Genomic DNA, 12,339 nt, shown 5'->3' with positions numbered 1-12,339 from the left:
TGTAACGCTCCATCCCAGTCAGATGAGAGTCCACGTTTTGCTGTAACGCTCCATCCCAGTCAGATGAGAATCCACGTTTTGCTGTAACGCACCATCCCAGTCAGATGAGAGTCCACGTTTTGCCGCACCGCCTTCTCCTGGCGAGCCAGGGTGAGGCGCCCTCCTCAACGCCCACAGGAAGGGAGCTTCACAACGTCTGTCTGCGATCCACCACCAACCCTCGCATCTCACAGTGTTGGACTGCAGGCGCGTATACACGTAGCGTATACACGGGATGACAATGTTAACAGTAATGTTTTTTCTGGGGGTTTGATCGCGTAAATATAAATGCGTTTATTTTGTTACGCGATGTAACCCAATATATATTTTTAAAAACACTCCTTTGCTATGAATAACATTCGTCGCGAAAGTTCAACATACATGCGGTGGAGGGGGCAAATCGGGTCCCCCTTCTTCGCTTAAATTTAAATCTTCGTTGCTTAGATAGAATACTTTTGTCGTGCGTGCGGCCCAGCCCGGAGACACAACCTAAGCACCCAGCACCACGATAGTCAACCCTGCCGACGAGACTCGGATCGTCAAAAAAAAAACACCCGGACCAGAGTTCGCCTGCCGGAAAACTTTGTTCCAAAGAAAGCTCGCAGGCGGCCGACGAGCTACAGCGTGAATTGATTTTGAAGCTGTGAAACAGAAGACGCGTTCTCTCGATTGCTGTGCTGAGTCGCCTGTGAGAAGGTATTTTGGCAGCACACCCTTTATTATTATTATTACACGCTTTCTTTTAACTCACTCTTGTATCCTCAAATCTTGTAACTCAATTTTAACCCACTTCCCAATGTGGTATCGACTGAAAACTTGGTATACTTATGTCATACTGATGACAGTACTATATTCTATCATGAAATATAAAATATATATTTTAAAACAATCTTTTGTATACGTTATGTTTGGGTTTGGGTCTAATTGTCCACTGTCAACTGACGTTGGCTGTAATTGGCCACGTTCCTTTACGTTGTGGCAAGCTTCCGGGCCACTTCCTGGAGTCGTGGAGTTCTTCCATTACTAGTACATTTCATTAAAGCGTGTTTTTAAATAAAGTTGTTTTTTTAAATTACTTATGAGTGTCACAATCGTTGGTGACGTTTGGCGATGTCTCAATGGAAACGGCCCCAGCCGGTGCCGACCAAGCGGAGGTCTCAGGAGGAGCGGTGCATGGAGACCCAACGTGGGTATGCACCGTGTCTGGCACAGATGCGATGTAGATGTTATCGTTAGAACGTCGAAATTAGGTGAAAGCCTAAGTTACGGTTGTTGTTTTTTTTTATTGTTGTTGTTGCGAAGTAATGTGCGACTGGGCTAAGACCCTTTAACTCACTACACTTGAGAATCCGGTTGAAACACAAGGCGGCTGAAACCTCCATTCAAACCCAGGGTCTGAGTGGTGCTGACTCAGGCACTCTCATACAGAACTAGCCCCAGTAGCCCAGGGTGTGAGTGGGGCTGACTCAGGCACTCTCATACAGAACTAGCCACAGTAGCCCAGGGTGTGAGTGGGGCTGACTCAGGCACTCTCATACAGAACTAGCCCCGGTAGCCCAGGGTGTGAGTGGGGCTGACTCAGGCACTCTCATACAGAACTAGCCCCAGTAGCCCAGGGTGTGAGTGGGGCTGACTCAGGCACTCTCATACAGAACTAGCCACAGTAGCCCAGGGTGTGAGTGGGGCTGACTCAAGTACTCTCATACAGAACTAGCCCCAGTAGCCCAGGGTGTGAGTGGGGCTGACTCAGGCACTCTCATACAGAACTAGCCACAGTAGCCCAGGGTGTGAGTGGTGCTGACTCAGGCACTCTCATACAGAACTAGCCCCGGTAGCCCAGGGTGTGAGTGGGGCTGACTCAGGCACTCTCATACAGAACTAGCCACAGTAGCCCAGGGTGTGAGTGGGGCTGACTCAGGCACTTTCATACAGAACTAGCCCCGGTAGCCCAGGGTGTGAGTGGGGCTGACTCAGGCACTCTCATACAGAACTAGCCCCAGTAGCCCATGGTCTGAGTCGTGCTGACTCAGGCACTCTCATACAGAACTAGCCCCGGTAGCCCAGGGTGTGAGTGGGGCTGACTCAGGCACTCTCATACAGAACTAGCCACAGTAGCCCAGGGTGTGAGTGGGGCTGACTCAGGCACTTTCATACAGAACTAGCCCCGGTAGCCCAGGGTGTGAGTGGGGCTGACTCAGGCACTCTCATACAGAACTAGTCACAGTAGCCCAGGGTATGTGTGGGGCTGACTCAGGCACTCTCATACAGAACTAGCAACAGTAGCCCAGGGTATGAGTGGGGCTGACTCAGGCACTCTCATACAGAACTAGCCACAGTAGCCCAGGGTGTGAGTGGGGCTGACTCAAGTACTCTCATACAGAACTAGCCCCAGTAGCCCAGGGTGTGAGTGGGGCTGACTCAGGCACTCTCATACAGAACTAGCCACAGTAGCCCAGGGTGTGAGTGGGGCTGACTCAGGCACTCTCATACAGAACTAGCCACAGTAGCCCAGGGTGTGAGTGGTGCTGACTCAGGCACTCTCATACAGAACTAGCCACAGTAGTCCAGGGTGTGAGTGGTGCTGACTCAGGCACTCTCATACAGAACTAGCCCCAGTAGCCCAGGGTGTGAGTGGGGCTGACTCAGGCACTCTCATACAGAACTAGCCCCGGTAGCCCAGGGTGTGAGTGGGGCTGACTCAGGCACTCTCATACAGAACTAGCCCCAGTAGCCACCCGGCCACTTTAACAATGCGACTCTTCAAGCGTGTGTAGGGGGGACTTGGGGAACGCTTCCCAGAAGGATATTGGGAATTCACCTCTCATCCCGGGATGCACGCACACAGAGTGACGGCCATAGGCGGAGTTTAACTTCTATATTTGGACGGGGGGTGAGGCATGGGGTTTGCTTTGTCCCTTCACTTGAACAAACTTCCCCTTCACATTAAACAGTCACCTTCATCAACTAGTTTCCGCTCCGCACTCAAAACTCACTTAATGTTCACTAGCTCACCATCCCCCCCCCTCTCCATGAATCTCACCCTCATAACCACCACCGTAAATGTTCCCTCTTCATATTCACATTGTGTCGCTTTCACTCATTAAACCCGTTCGTTCATTTCACCGAATTCACACATCGTCACAGATTCGCCCCCTATTGCTTCCTCTCATCTATTCCATTCAAGTGGTCACCCACGATTACATCCATACATTGTGCCGTCGTTAAGTCTGTGTGGAGCACCTTGGATAAGGCGCGCAATGCACATTCTTTTAAGATAAGATAAGGAATCGCGGGTGCATATAATTAATAAAAACAATATTTTGTTCCTTAATTATAAACTACTGAAAGTAAATTAATAAAGGTGCCCAGTTTGCAAACCTGTCAACGCCTCATCAATGCCGACCTTATTACAAACCAATGCAGACACTATTGGTTACCCCGTGCCTTTTAAAATCACAATGTACATCCTACAACGTTCCATCACAAGTGAAAAACACAAACAAACAGACAACAACAACAACAAGAAATGTGGCCCGTATTGAAACGACTGTACGCCATACGGACCTGAAAAACTCAATGTCCCTGCACAAGAGTACGGGGTGAACCGTCCGGGTTGACAGCTGTGAGTTTGGGAGGGGCCTGCCCCCCCCCCCACATCCAGCGTGCCCCCACCGCAAACTCCACCCATTGGGGGACACTCAGTGGTAAACTGCCTGAATCACCGGGTCTCTCCTTCACAAGGGGTTTTGGGCCGTCCATAAATGACGTCACGCACCTGTGACGGGGGGGGGGAGAAATGTGACGTCACATCAAAATGCGCAACTTTAAATAAATACAGACAACACGTTCTACTTAATTAAATATATTTTTTAATAAATGTTTTCTCCAACATCAGAGTGCAGCGCCACATTAAATACGCACTACCATGACAATAGTTTAAAGCGATTTGAAGCATGTTTTATTTTTAGACGGGGGGGGGGGCAGAGCTTTGTGACGTCATATTTGAGGGTGGGGGGGGGTCTGACTTTTTGTGACGATGGGGGGGGGGGGTCAAAAATCGTCCAAAATCGCGTGACGTCATTTATGGACGACCCCTTTGCTCGGTACACAAGCGCCGGCCGACGACACTGTCAGTGGTGCGCACCGGTCCGATCCCCGGGGCTTGTGAATAACTCACAGAGAGGTAGGGGGGGGGGGAGAGGTGCGCATAACGCATAGATGACATTCATGCCAATCGCATTACGACCGGCTGATTGTGGGTGAGATAATCGGGAACCGCCTACCACGCAAGGTGATTGCCAGGTGACTATTTACGCGGAGTTGGGAAGAGGGGGACGATGGTCGATCGTGGACATTTTCCCAGGAGACTCTTCGCGCGGAGTTTTCGGGCTGTTCGAAAAACACCCAAAAAGCACGACCACGCACCCGCCTCGAGCTCCCCTCTCTGCAAGCGCGCTTCGGGTTGAACAAAGCGGTCTGACCGGCGTGCGCTGCTTCCTGCTCAAGACTCAGCAGCTGATTTCGAACAACCTTTTTAAAATATTCACTTGGACAGCACTCCAGACACCAAAGTGGGGCATTTTATATTGACACGCCGCCACTGCTTGGCCCTGTAAAACCCACGCTGGGTAGCCAGGACTCGAGTTTGCGCATTAATCTGCTCTGTGTATGTGTTATGCACTGTATGTTGAGCTTCTTTCGCACCGTACGTAGCCACGTGGCCCACCACGCTCATCGGAGGTGCGCGGCGAGGGGGGGGGGAAGGACAACAAACTCAACACACAAAGCAATTCTAAAGAAATTAGTTTTCATTCTAGATGATTAAAAAGTGCGTAGCTCCAGTGACTTCCTAATATCGGAAGGAAGGAGCATTCCAGACGGGTCGTAGAAGCGCGTCTGAAAGCGCCGCGCGACCATGCGGTGAGCGCTGCCTTTACTCATTGTCTTTTTTTTCGGTAAAGTCACGTATGTAGAAATACAATAAAATTATATTAAAACAAAAAAACAATCACGACGTTTCGATCACAACGCAAGCGATCTTCAACAGGTGTCAAGAACCACCAAGAGGTAAGGAGGGAGGAAAGACGGACAGGGTGGACTTGTATATGTATTTCTACTGACCGTGTACCTCGCATTTTTCATTCTATCTATGCTGGTATGTGCAATCCAAAGGTTGAACACGAAATTTAACACTCTTCTGAAATTCCGGGTCCGCCAGGAAGTGTATAATTGTGTTGTTGGCCTGACTGGATGTGCTTCACGTAATGTTTTTTTCAGGTTTGTTGAATTCTCGTCTCTCATCTTTTTGTTGTATTTACCTCCGTGATTTGTTCTTGACACCTGATGAAGATCGCTTGCGTTGTGATCGAAACGTCGTGATTGTTTTTTTTGTTTTAATGTACTTTTATTGTATTTCTACATACGTGACTTTACCGAAAAAAAAAACAATGAGTAATTTTATGCAGTCACGAAAGCTTTAATACTTTATTAGCGCTGCCTTTGTTCGATGGGTAGCCAAAAAGTATTCCACGAACCGCGGAGTTTTGAAGCGTGCAGCGACACGAGTCAAAACGTGGCTTTCTGCTGACACACGCGCGTGCAGCGGTACCCATTTGAATGGGCAACAGAACTTCAGTCATACTGCATAATAGTGTACTTGCACTACGGCATCATTATACGCGCAGCTTTGTCCCTGGGGTGGGGGGGGGGGCGAAGTTGCATGCATGTTTAACTTATTCCGCACTCTACGTAACCAACCGTGCTAATCGGAGGAATGGTGCGGGCATATGTGTACTAGTTTACGCGGTGGCATATATTGACGATGAACTAGCGACCTCCTGCAGGAATAGCGATTGCCTGGCGACCGCCGTCACCAGCCTCCTCTGTTATTTAACCACCTCTTAATTTACACGAACTAGCACCCACCCTCCGCTCCCCCCCCCACCTCTTTTTTCAACTCCTCCAACGTCCCGATCCATGGCCCCCGCTGTTATTGCATTCATTTCCAAGGTCAGCCGAGTAAATGTTTAGCTCCCGTTGGAATGCTTCACGCCCGGCGCGCGCTTACTCATTTACAGATTGCTGTTGGCGCACGGCAGATTGCAGCGAAACAAAAATCTAGGAAAATATTAAATTTTCTTTAAGGCCATTTTACTCGACATCAAACAATGTCACATCTCCCCCAGCCTCATTCTCTCCATTGATCCTTCTTTCATCGATCCGACCTTCTGACCTCATGGCACCTTCATCGCCAAGCTGTGACCTTTCACCGCACGCAGGCGTATCTCATCTTCGCTCCGGGACACGTTCGGATGTCGTCACCGGCGTTAGTCGCGTCCTGGAATTCAACTTCGATCGCCTGATTCAAAGCGCAGAGAGTTATAAGCGTTGTAACCACCGCTCCACCCCAAAACGGATTTCCCTGAAAGATCACGTGAGGTCACCGGGTGGCTCAGGAGGTCAGAACCTTGGTTCTCATCCAGGTTTCAGCCACGGGTTAACAACCCAGCCTCTCCAGTGTAGCGTGTTAGTAATCTCAGCCCGGTTGCATGTGTACCACGTGGTGAGATATTATCTGCCTCGCCTGGTATGCAGGAGGTCGTGGGTTCTATCCTGACCCTGAAGCATGTATATTTGGAGTCTGCGTGTCTCTCTGGCTGTGGTCGCGTGGATTTTCTCCGGGTCCTCCGGGTTTTCCCTCCACATTTAGATTCAACGTGCGCTTCGAATATTTGGCTGCTGCTGCTGCTCTACATTTCCACATGATAAGCCACTTCGTTGAGCTATCATTTGTGGCCAAGTCGCTCCTGAAAAAAAAAGCTGTACAGCTCAATGGGCCTTACCTTGTAAAATAAAAAAATCATTTAGCTTACATGATGTTCATCACCGTGGTCTGCCCAAGGTGAAGCCAAATCGCTCACTCCACGATCTCAAATTATAACCACAAGCAGGGCCATCCATAAGGGCCCCCCAAAGCGCGGGTCCCGGGGCGGTCTCCCCGAGATCGCCACACACCCTAGGGAACGGCTCCGGTCATGAGTCACAAATAGAGTAGTTTTATTTGCTTGTCTGTTAATCAATAGATACTAATAGTGTGACCATTCATATGGTCATCAGACAGCATTTAAGAAATGAAATTATCATCAGGCTCCATGGTATTAAGTGCAGTCTCCAACTCGTATTGACTCCATCACTCTGTGGAATACATAGCACAAACATAAAATTGGCTTGACAATGAGGAAGGACCATTTCCCGAAACATCGCATATTATAGAAATAGGTTTTACCCTTTTAACTGGCACAAGAACTGACACCTTTATTCAAGGCATCATGTTTGCAATAACCACAACACAAGCAGTCAAAATGCAAACAAAAGAGACAACTCTGATAATAATATTGGCACTGTCCTTGAATTTGATTAGTCCACACCCGAGACGGCTTTTCTTAGAGCCTAGTCTCCACTGGTGTTGGACCAGAAGACGCCAAAAGGCGTACAACTCAAAAACAGCGCACTATCAGAGTATTGAGGGCTCGGGGTGACCATTTACATTATGAGACCTCCTTTGCCAGTAACAAGATATAGAAAAAGGTTTTACCTAGGTTTTACCTATTTCTATATCTTGTTACTGGCAAAGGAGGTCTCATAATCGCATGTTGTATTTGTATTTATTTTAAGGCCGCATTGTTATTTACGAATGTGTTGAGTATGTAGAATAAGAATCTGGTTTTACTCTTTCTGGCAATACAACAGCAGGTGTTAAGATGTGCAAACGCCAAATAGAAAAAAATTGCAAGGAATCAAGTCTGCATTAACCACACGTGCTTGATTCCTTGCAAAAAATTTCTATTTGGTGTTTGAACATCTTAACACCTGTTTTATTGCCAGTAAGGGTAACAGCAATTATTATTATTTTTCATACTATGATTCTGGCAATAAGGTATTGAATATGGCAGGTTGCTGTGGTCTCACGCGGGATTAAAGGGTGCGTTTGCATCTAAAGCAGTGGTTATTAGCGCGGGGTGCATACTACACCCCCTGGGGGTGCATACTACACCCCCTGGGGGGTGCGAGATGCCCTTTCTGTGGGGGTGCGAGACATGGCCTGATTTATTTTTAGAAGCTAAATCATCGAAAACACAAATTAAGCACGGGTACGTAAGTAGAAGTTACTTTGTTTCATCAAACCCTGTGTATTTATTGACATTTTTTAAACGATTGACGACCAAGGGGCTGCCAGGCGGCAGTAAAGGTTAAGAACCACTGCTCGAAAGAATCTTTCGCAGCGCACGAATGGAAAACGGCAGTGGACAGAGCGAGACCGCTGATGAAGTTGATGTGCCACGTAAGCTTCTAAGCATTTACAGCCGCGCCCCCCACCCCATCCCGCTATTCGATGAATTGTCACGATATGATCATTTAAAAAAAAATCGATATACTTGCGTCTCATTGTTACGTTTAGAACAATTGCATTTTCAATTCTTCCAAATGCGAAACCAGTGGATGAATTAAACCCATTGAGGGAGACACACGATACAGCATTGCCTACTTTATTTTTTATTATTACACGCTTTCTTTTAACTCACTCTGTTGTTGTCGTTGTTGTTGTATCCTCAGATCTTGTAACTCAATTTTAACCCACTTCCCAATGTGGTATCGACTGCAAACTTGGTATCCTTATGTCATGCTGATGACAATACTATATTCTATCATAAAAAAAATTAAGATATATTTTTAAACATTCTTTTTTATATGTTATATATTTCGGCTTGGGTCTAATTGTCCACGGTCAACTGACGTTGGCAGTAATTGGCCCACGGTCCCCTTACGTTGTGGCAAGCTTCGGGGGGCACTTCCTGGAGTCGTGGAGTTCTTCCATTACTAGTACATTTCATAAAAGCGTGTTTAAAAAAAAGTTGTTTAATATATATTACTTATGAGTGTCACAATCGTTGGTAACATTTGGCGATGTCTCAATGGAAACGGCCTCAGCCGGTGCCGACCAAGCGGAGGTCTCAGGAGGAGCGGTGCATGGAGACCCAACGTGGGTATGCACCGTGTCTGGCACAGATGCAATGTAGATGTTATCGTTAGAACGCCGAAATTAGGTGAAAGCCTAAGTTTTTTTTGTTAAATACTGTATTACTTATTCTGTGGGTGCAAGAACGACCTGGGAGCGTTAACACGACATTTTGCATAACTCGTAATTAATCAATATATGTTTCGATTGAAAGCTTTCGTGACTGCAAGGATTCATCTTCTTTGGTTCTTTCGTCAATGTCACGTAGAATGAGAATAAAATAATATTATTTTATTATTTTATTCTCATTCTACGTGACAATATATGTGTTTAATAAGCGCGCTCTTAAATTCGCGAGGCTTTATTAAACACGGTGACTTGCAACGGCTTCGTGGTTCGAGTCCTGATTAATACGACTGGGTTCAACATCCCTTTATATGGGCGCAGTACATTATGGATCACGGAGGACGTGAAAGATTCCAGTGTAACGTCGATCGGTCGGAGACAGAGAAAAAAAATCGATGGATTGTGTGCCGACGTCGGAAGGACCGAGATTTTGCAACGCTTGAAAAAAATAAAATATTAAAAGTACTCGCAAATGTATTGATTGGCATGCGCGTAGCAAAGTCACCCGAACTGTGGCGGCTTGGCAGGGAGGCTCTCGAAAAAGGGTCGAGAGTGAGCGGCGCTTTCTCGGATTGGCAAGCGAAGTAATTAACACATTCTCCTGCGGAGGGAGCTGGTAGGAACGTTGGGTTGCTCGGTCAATGGCCAGGGTCAACGGCGGCACCACGTGGTGTATTCCGCAAATATGCCCGACTGTGAGGGCGGGCACAAGCCGGCGTGAGTAGGTTAAACGTTGAGTTTTATAAGGGCACCACGGGGTGACCAGCCCCTCCCCACCCAGCCCCACCCCTCCCCACCCAGCCCCTCCCCACCCTCCCCTCTCCACCCAGCCCCACCCCTCACATTTTTGGATGCACCACGGGCGGACACAATAACCCCCTGTGGGCTGGTGGTGTAACCAGGAGGTTCCTACCAGTAATAGTAGGAACCATCGCAATCCGTGAAATGTTCTGATTGCGTTCACATTTCTAAGCTCGCGTTGCGCAGCATTGGAATCACCTCCCCCCTTGTGGGTCGTCTCTATTCCCACGCTCTGATTGAGAATAACCTTGCTCAATTTTGCAGAAACGACGTGTTACAACAACAACATTATTGTATCTGTTACACGTCGATAGTTAGTGCTGCTTTGCTGCCGGTCGTTTGACGTTTTGGCCTGCGGCTCAAAAAAACTATGTTAAAAAAACGAAATTAAACTTTTTTAATTAATACATTCATTTACTCCCTCCACCCCCCAAATCCCCCCCCCCAGTTCTCCCCCCCCGCATTCCACCTCGCACTCCGATTAGCACGGTTCTCTACGTACGGTGCGAAAGAAGTTCAACATACTGTACATACTGTACCTCCTTCCATCCCTACCCTCCCCCTCCCTCCCGTCTCTCCCCCAACCAAACTACCCCCCCCCAGACCCCCCCCCCAGTCGCACCTCCAATCCCCACGTCCCTCCCCCTACCTCTTGTCCCAACCCCCCCAGACCCCCCCCCCCAGACCCCCCCCCCCCCACGTCCCTCTCCCCACCTCTTGTCCCAACCCCCCCAGTCCCTCCCCTCCCAGTCACCCCCACCCACGTCCCTCTCCCCACCACCCCGGTCCTCTCCCCACCATCCCTCCTCCCCCCAAGTCGCCCCCCACCCCCATCCATCTCCACCCTCCCCTCCAGTCTCTACCCCCTCCCCAATCGCTCCTCCCCAGTCCGGCTCCCCCCATAGGAGTCCCTCCCCGGGGGGGGGGGAGAAAGGGTGGATGGGGGGGAGGGGGGATGGAGGGGGTGGATGGGGGGGGTGGATGGAGGGGGGGTGGATGGATGGGGGGGTGGATGGGGGGGGTGGATGGGGGGGTGGATGGAGGGGGGGGTGGATGGGGGGTGGATGGAGGGGGGTGGATGGATGGGGGGGGGTGGATGGGGGGGTGGATGGAGGGGGGGGTGGATGGATGGGGGGGGTGGATGGGGGGGTGGAAGGGGGGTGGATTGAGAGGGGGTGGAATTGTGGATGGAAAAGGGGGGGGTGGAAGAGGGGGGGTGGATGGATGGAGGGGGTGGTTTGAGGGGGGTGGATGGAGTAAGGTGGAATTGTGGATGGAAGAGGGGGGGAGTGGATGGAAGAGGGGGGAGTGGATGGAAGAGGGGGGGGTGGATGGAAGAGGGGGGGGTGGATGGAAGAGGGGGGGGTGGATGGAAGAGGGGGGGTGGAAGAGGGGGGGGGTGGAAGAGGGGGGGGGCGTGGCCACATGACCGTGTCCCGGCATGCCCCGCGCACCGCCGCCACCGCTGCTGGGGTGGCCCTCACTGGTGCTGCCCGCGCGGCGCCCGCTGCCGCCTCTCGCCGCCGCCGCCGCTGCCGCTGCTGCCCGGGGCATCTCCCGTAGGAGAGAAGCAGCAGAGAGAGAGAGAGCGGGAGACGAAGCGGGGGGAGAAGGAACGGACGGCCGACGAGGACGACGAGGAGAAGCAGCAGCAGGACGAGGAGGAGTCCCCCCCCCCCTCATCCGCCTCCACGCGGTGAGACGCCAGCGGCGGCAGGAGGAGGAGGAGGAGGTGGTGGTGGTGGTGGAGGTGGTGGTGGTGGAGGTGGTGGTGGTGGTGGAGGTGGTGGTGGTGGAGGAGGTGGTGGGGGTGGAGGAGGTGGTGGTGGTGGGGGGCCTCGCCGCTCTCAGCGCCGGGCGCCACTGTCGGTGTCTCGGTCGTGGCGGGCAGGGTTATCATTGCGCGCTTAGCGGTGGTGAATGGTGAACAAGGTGCGAGCGAGGCGGCTAAGGCGGGCGATGTCCGTGCGTGGGGACGGCGTGGGGGTAGGGGGTAGGGGGGGGTCCTGCTGTGTGTGCGAAACCCGGCGGGCCGAGTTCGATCCCCAGCTCACGGCCATCGGGTGAGGATTATATCTGGACCGGGGTTCCCGGGGACCTCCCCTCGGTCGACTCCAACTCTCGAATGAGCACCCGGTGCGATGTGTGAACGTCGCCACTAGGGAGACAAAGGCGGCCGGGCGTGGTGGTGGTGGTGGTGGTGGCCTCCCACCCCCTCGTGTGCCTTGCCGGCCTTCATTAGGCGCTACTCGCTAAGAGCACTTTGCCCCAACACTCTGTTGAGGCTATACGGGGGATCTTTGTCTTTGGTGGTAGTGTGTGTGGGTTGAGTGTGTGAAGTGTCCAGTCCTTTATAT

At 50.7% G+C, this 12,339-nt stretch overlaps 1 protein-coding gene across 4 annotated transcripts in view; it reads left to right on the top strand.

Annotated features, from left to right (window-relative positions):
* Positions 1 to 319: 319 nt before the first annotated feature.
* Positions 320 to 12,339, top strand: part of LOC116954052 (uncharacterized) — a 44,337-nt gene continuing 32,317 nt past the window's right edge. Inside the window, exon 1 of one of the 4 annotated variants that reach the window (XM_076052095.1) lies at positions 320 to 735. The gene's annotated coding sequence lies outside the window, so the exon portion shown is untranslated. Of the gene's footprint in view, positions 736 to 11,411; positions 11,679 to 12,339 lie in introns of those variants that run through there. The other 3 variants (XM_076052094.1, XM_032974461.2, XR_012929606.1) reach the window with 3 other exon arrangements.

This window comes from Petromyzon marinus, chromosome 54, assembly GCF_048934315.1.
Source record: "Petromyzon marinus isolate PM22_M1 ecotype Great Lakes invasive population chromosome 54, UKy_Petmar_22M1.pri1.0, whole genome shotgun sequence".
NCBI classification, from domain to species: Eukaryota; Metazoa; Chordata; class Hyperoartia; order Petromyzontiformes; family Petromyzontidae; genus Petromyzon; species Petromyzon marinus.
This window is presented reverse-complemented; position numbering and strand designations above follow the sequence as displayed.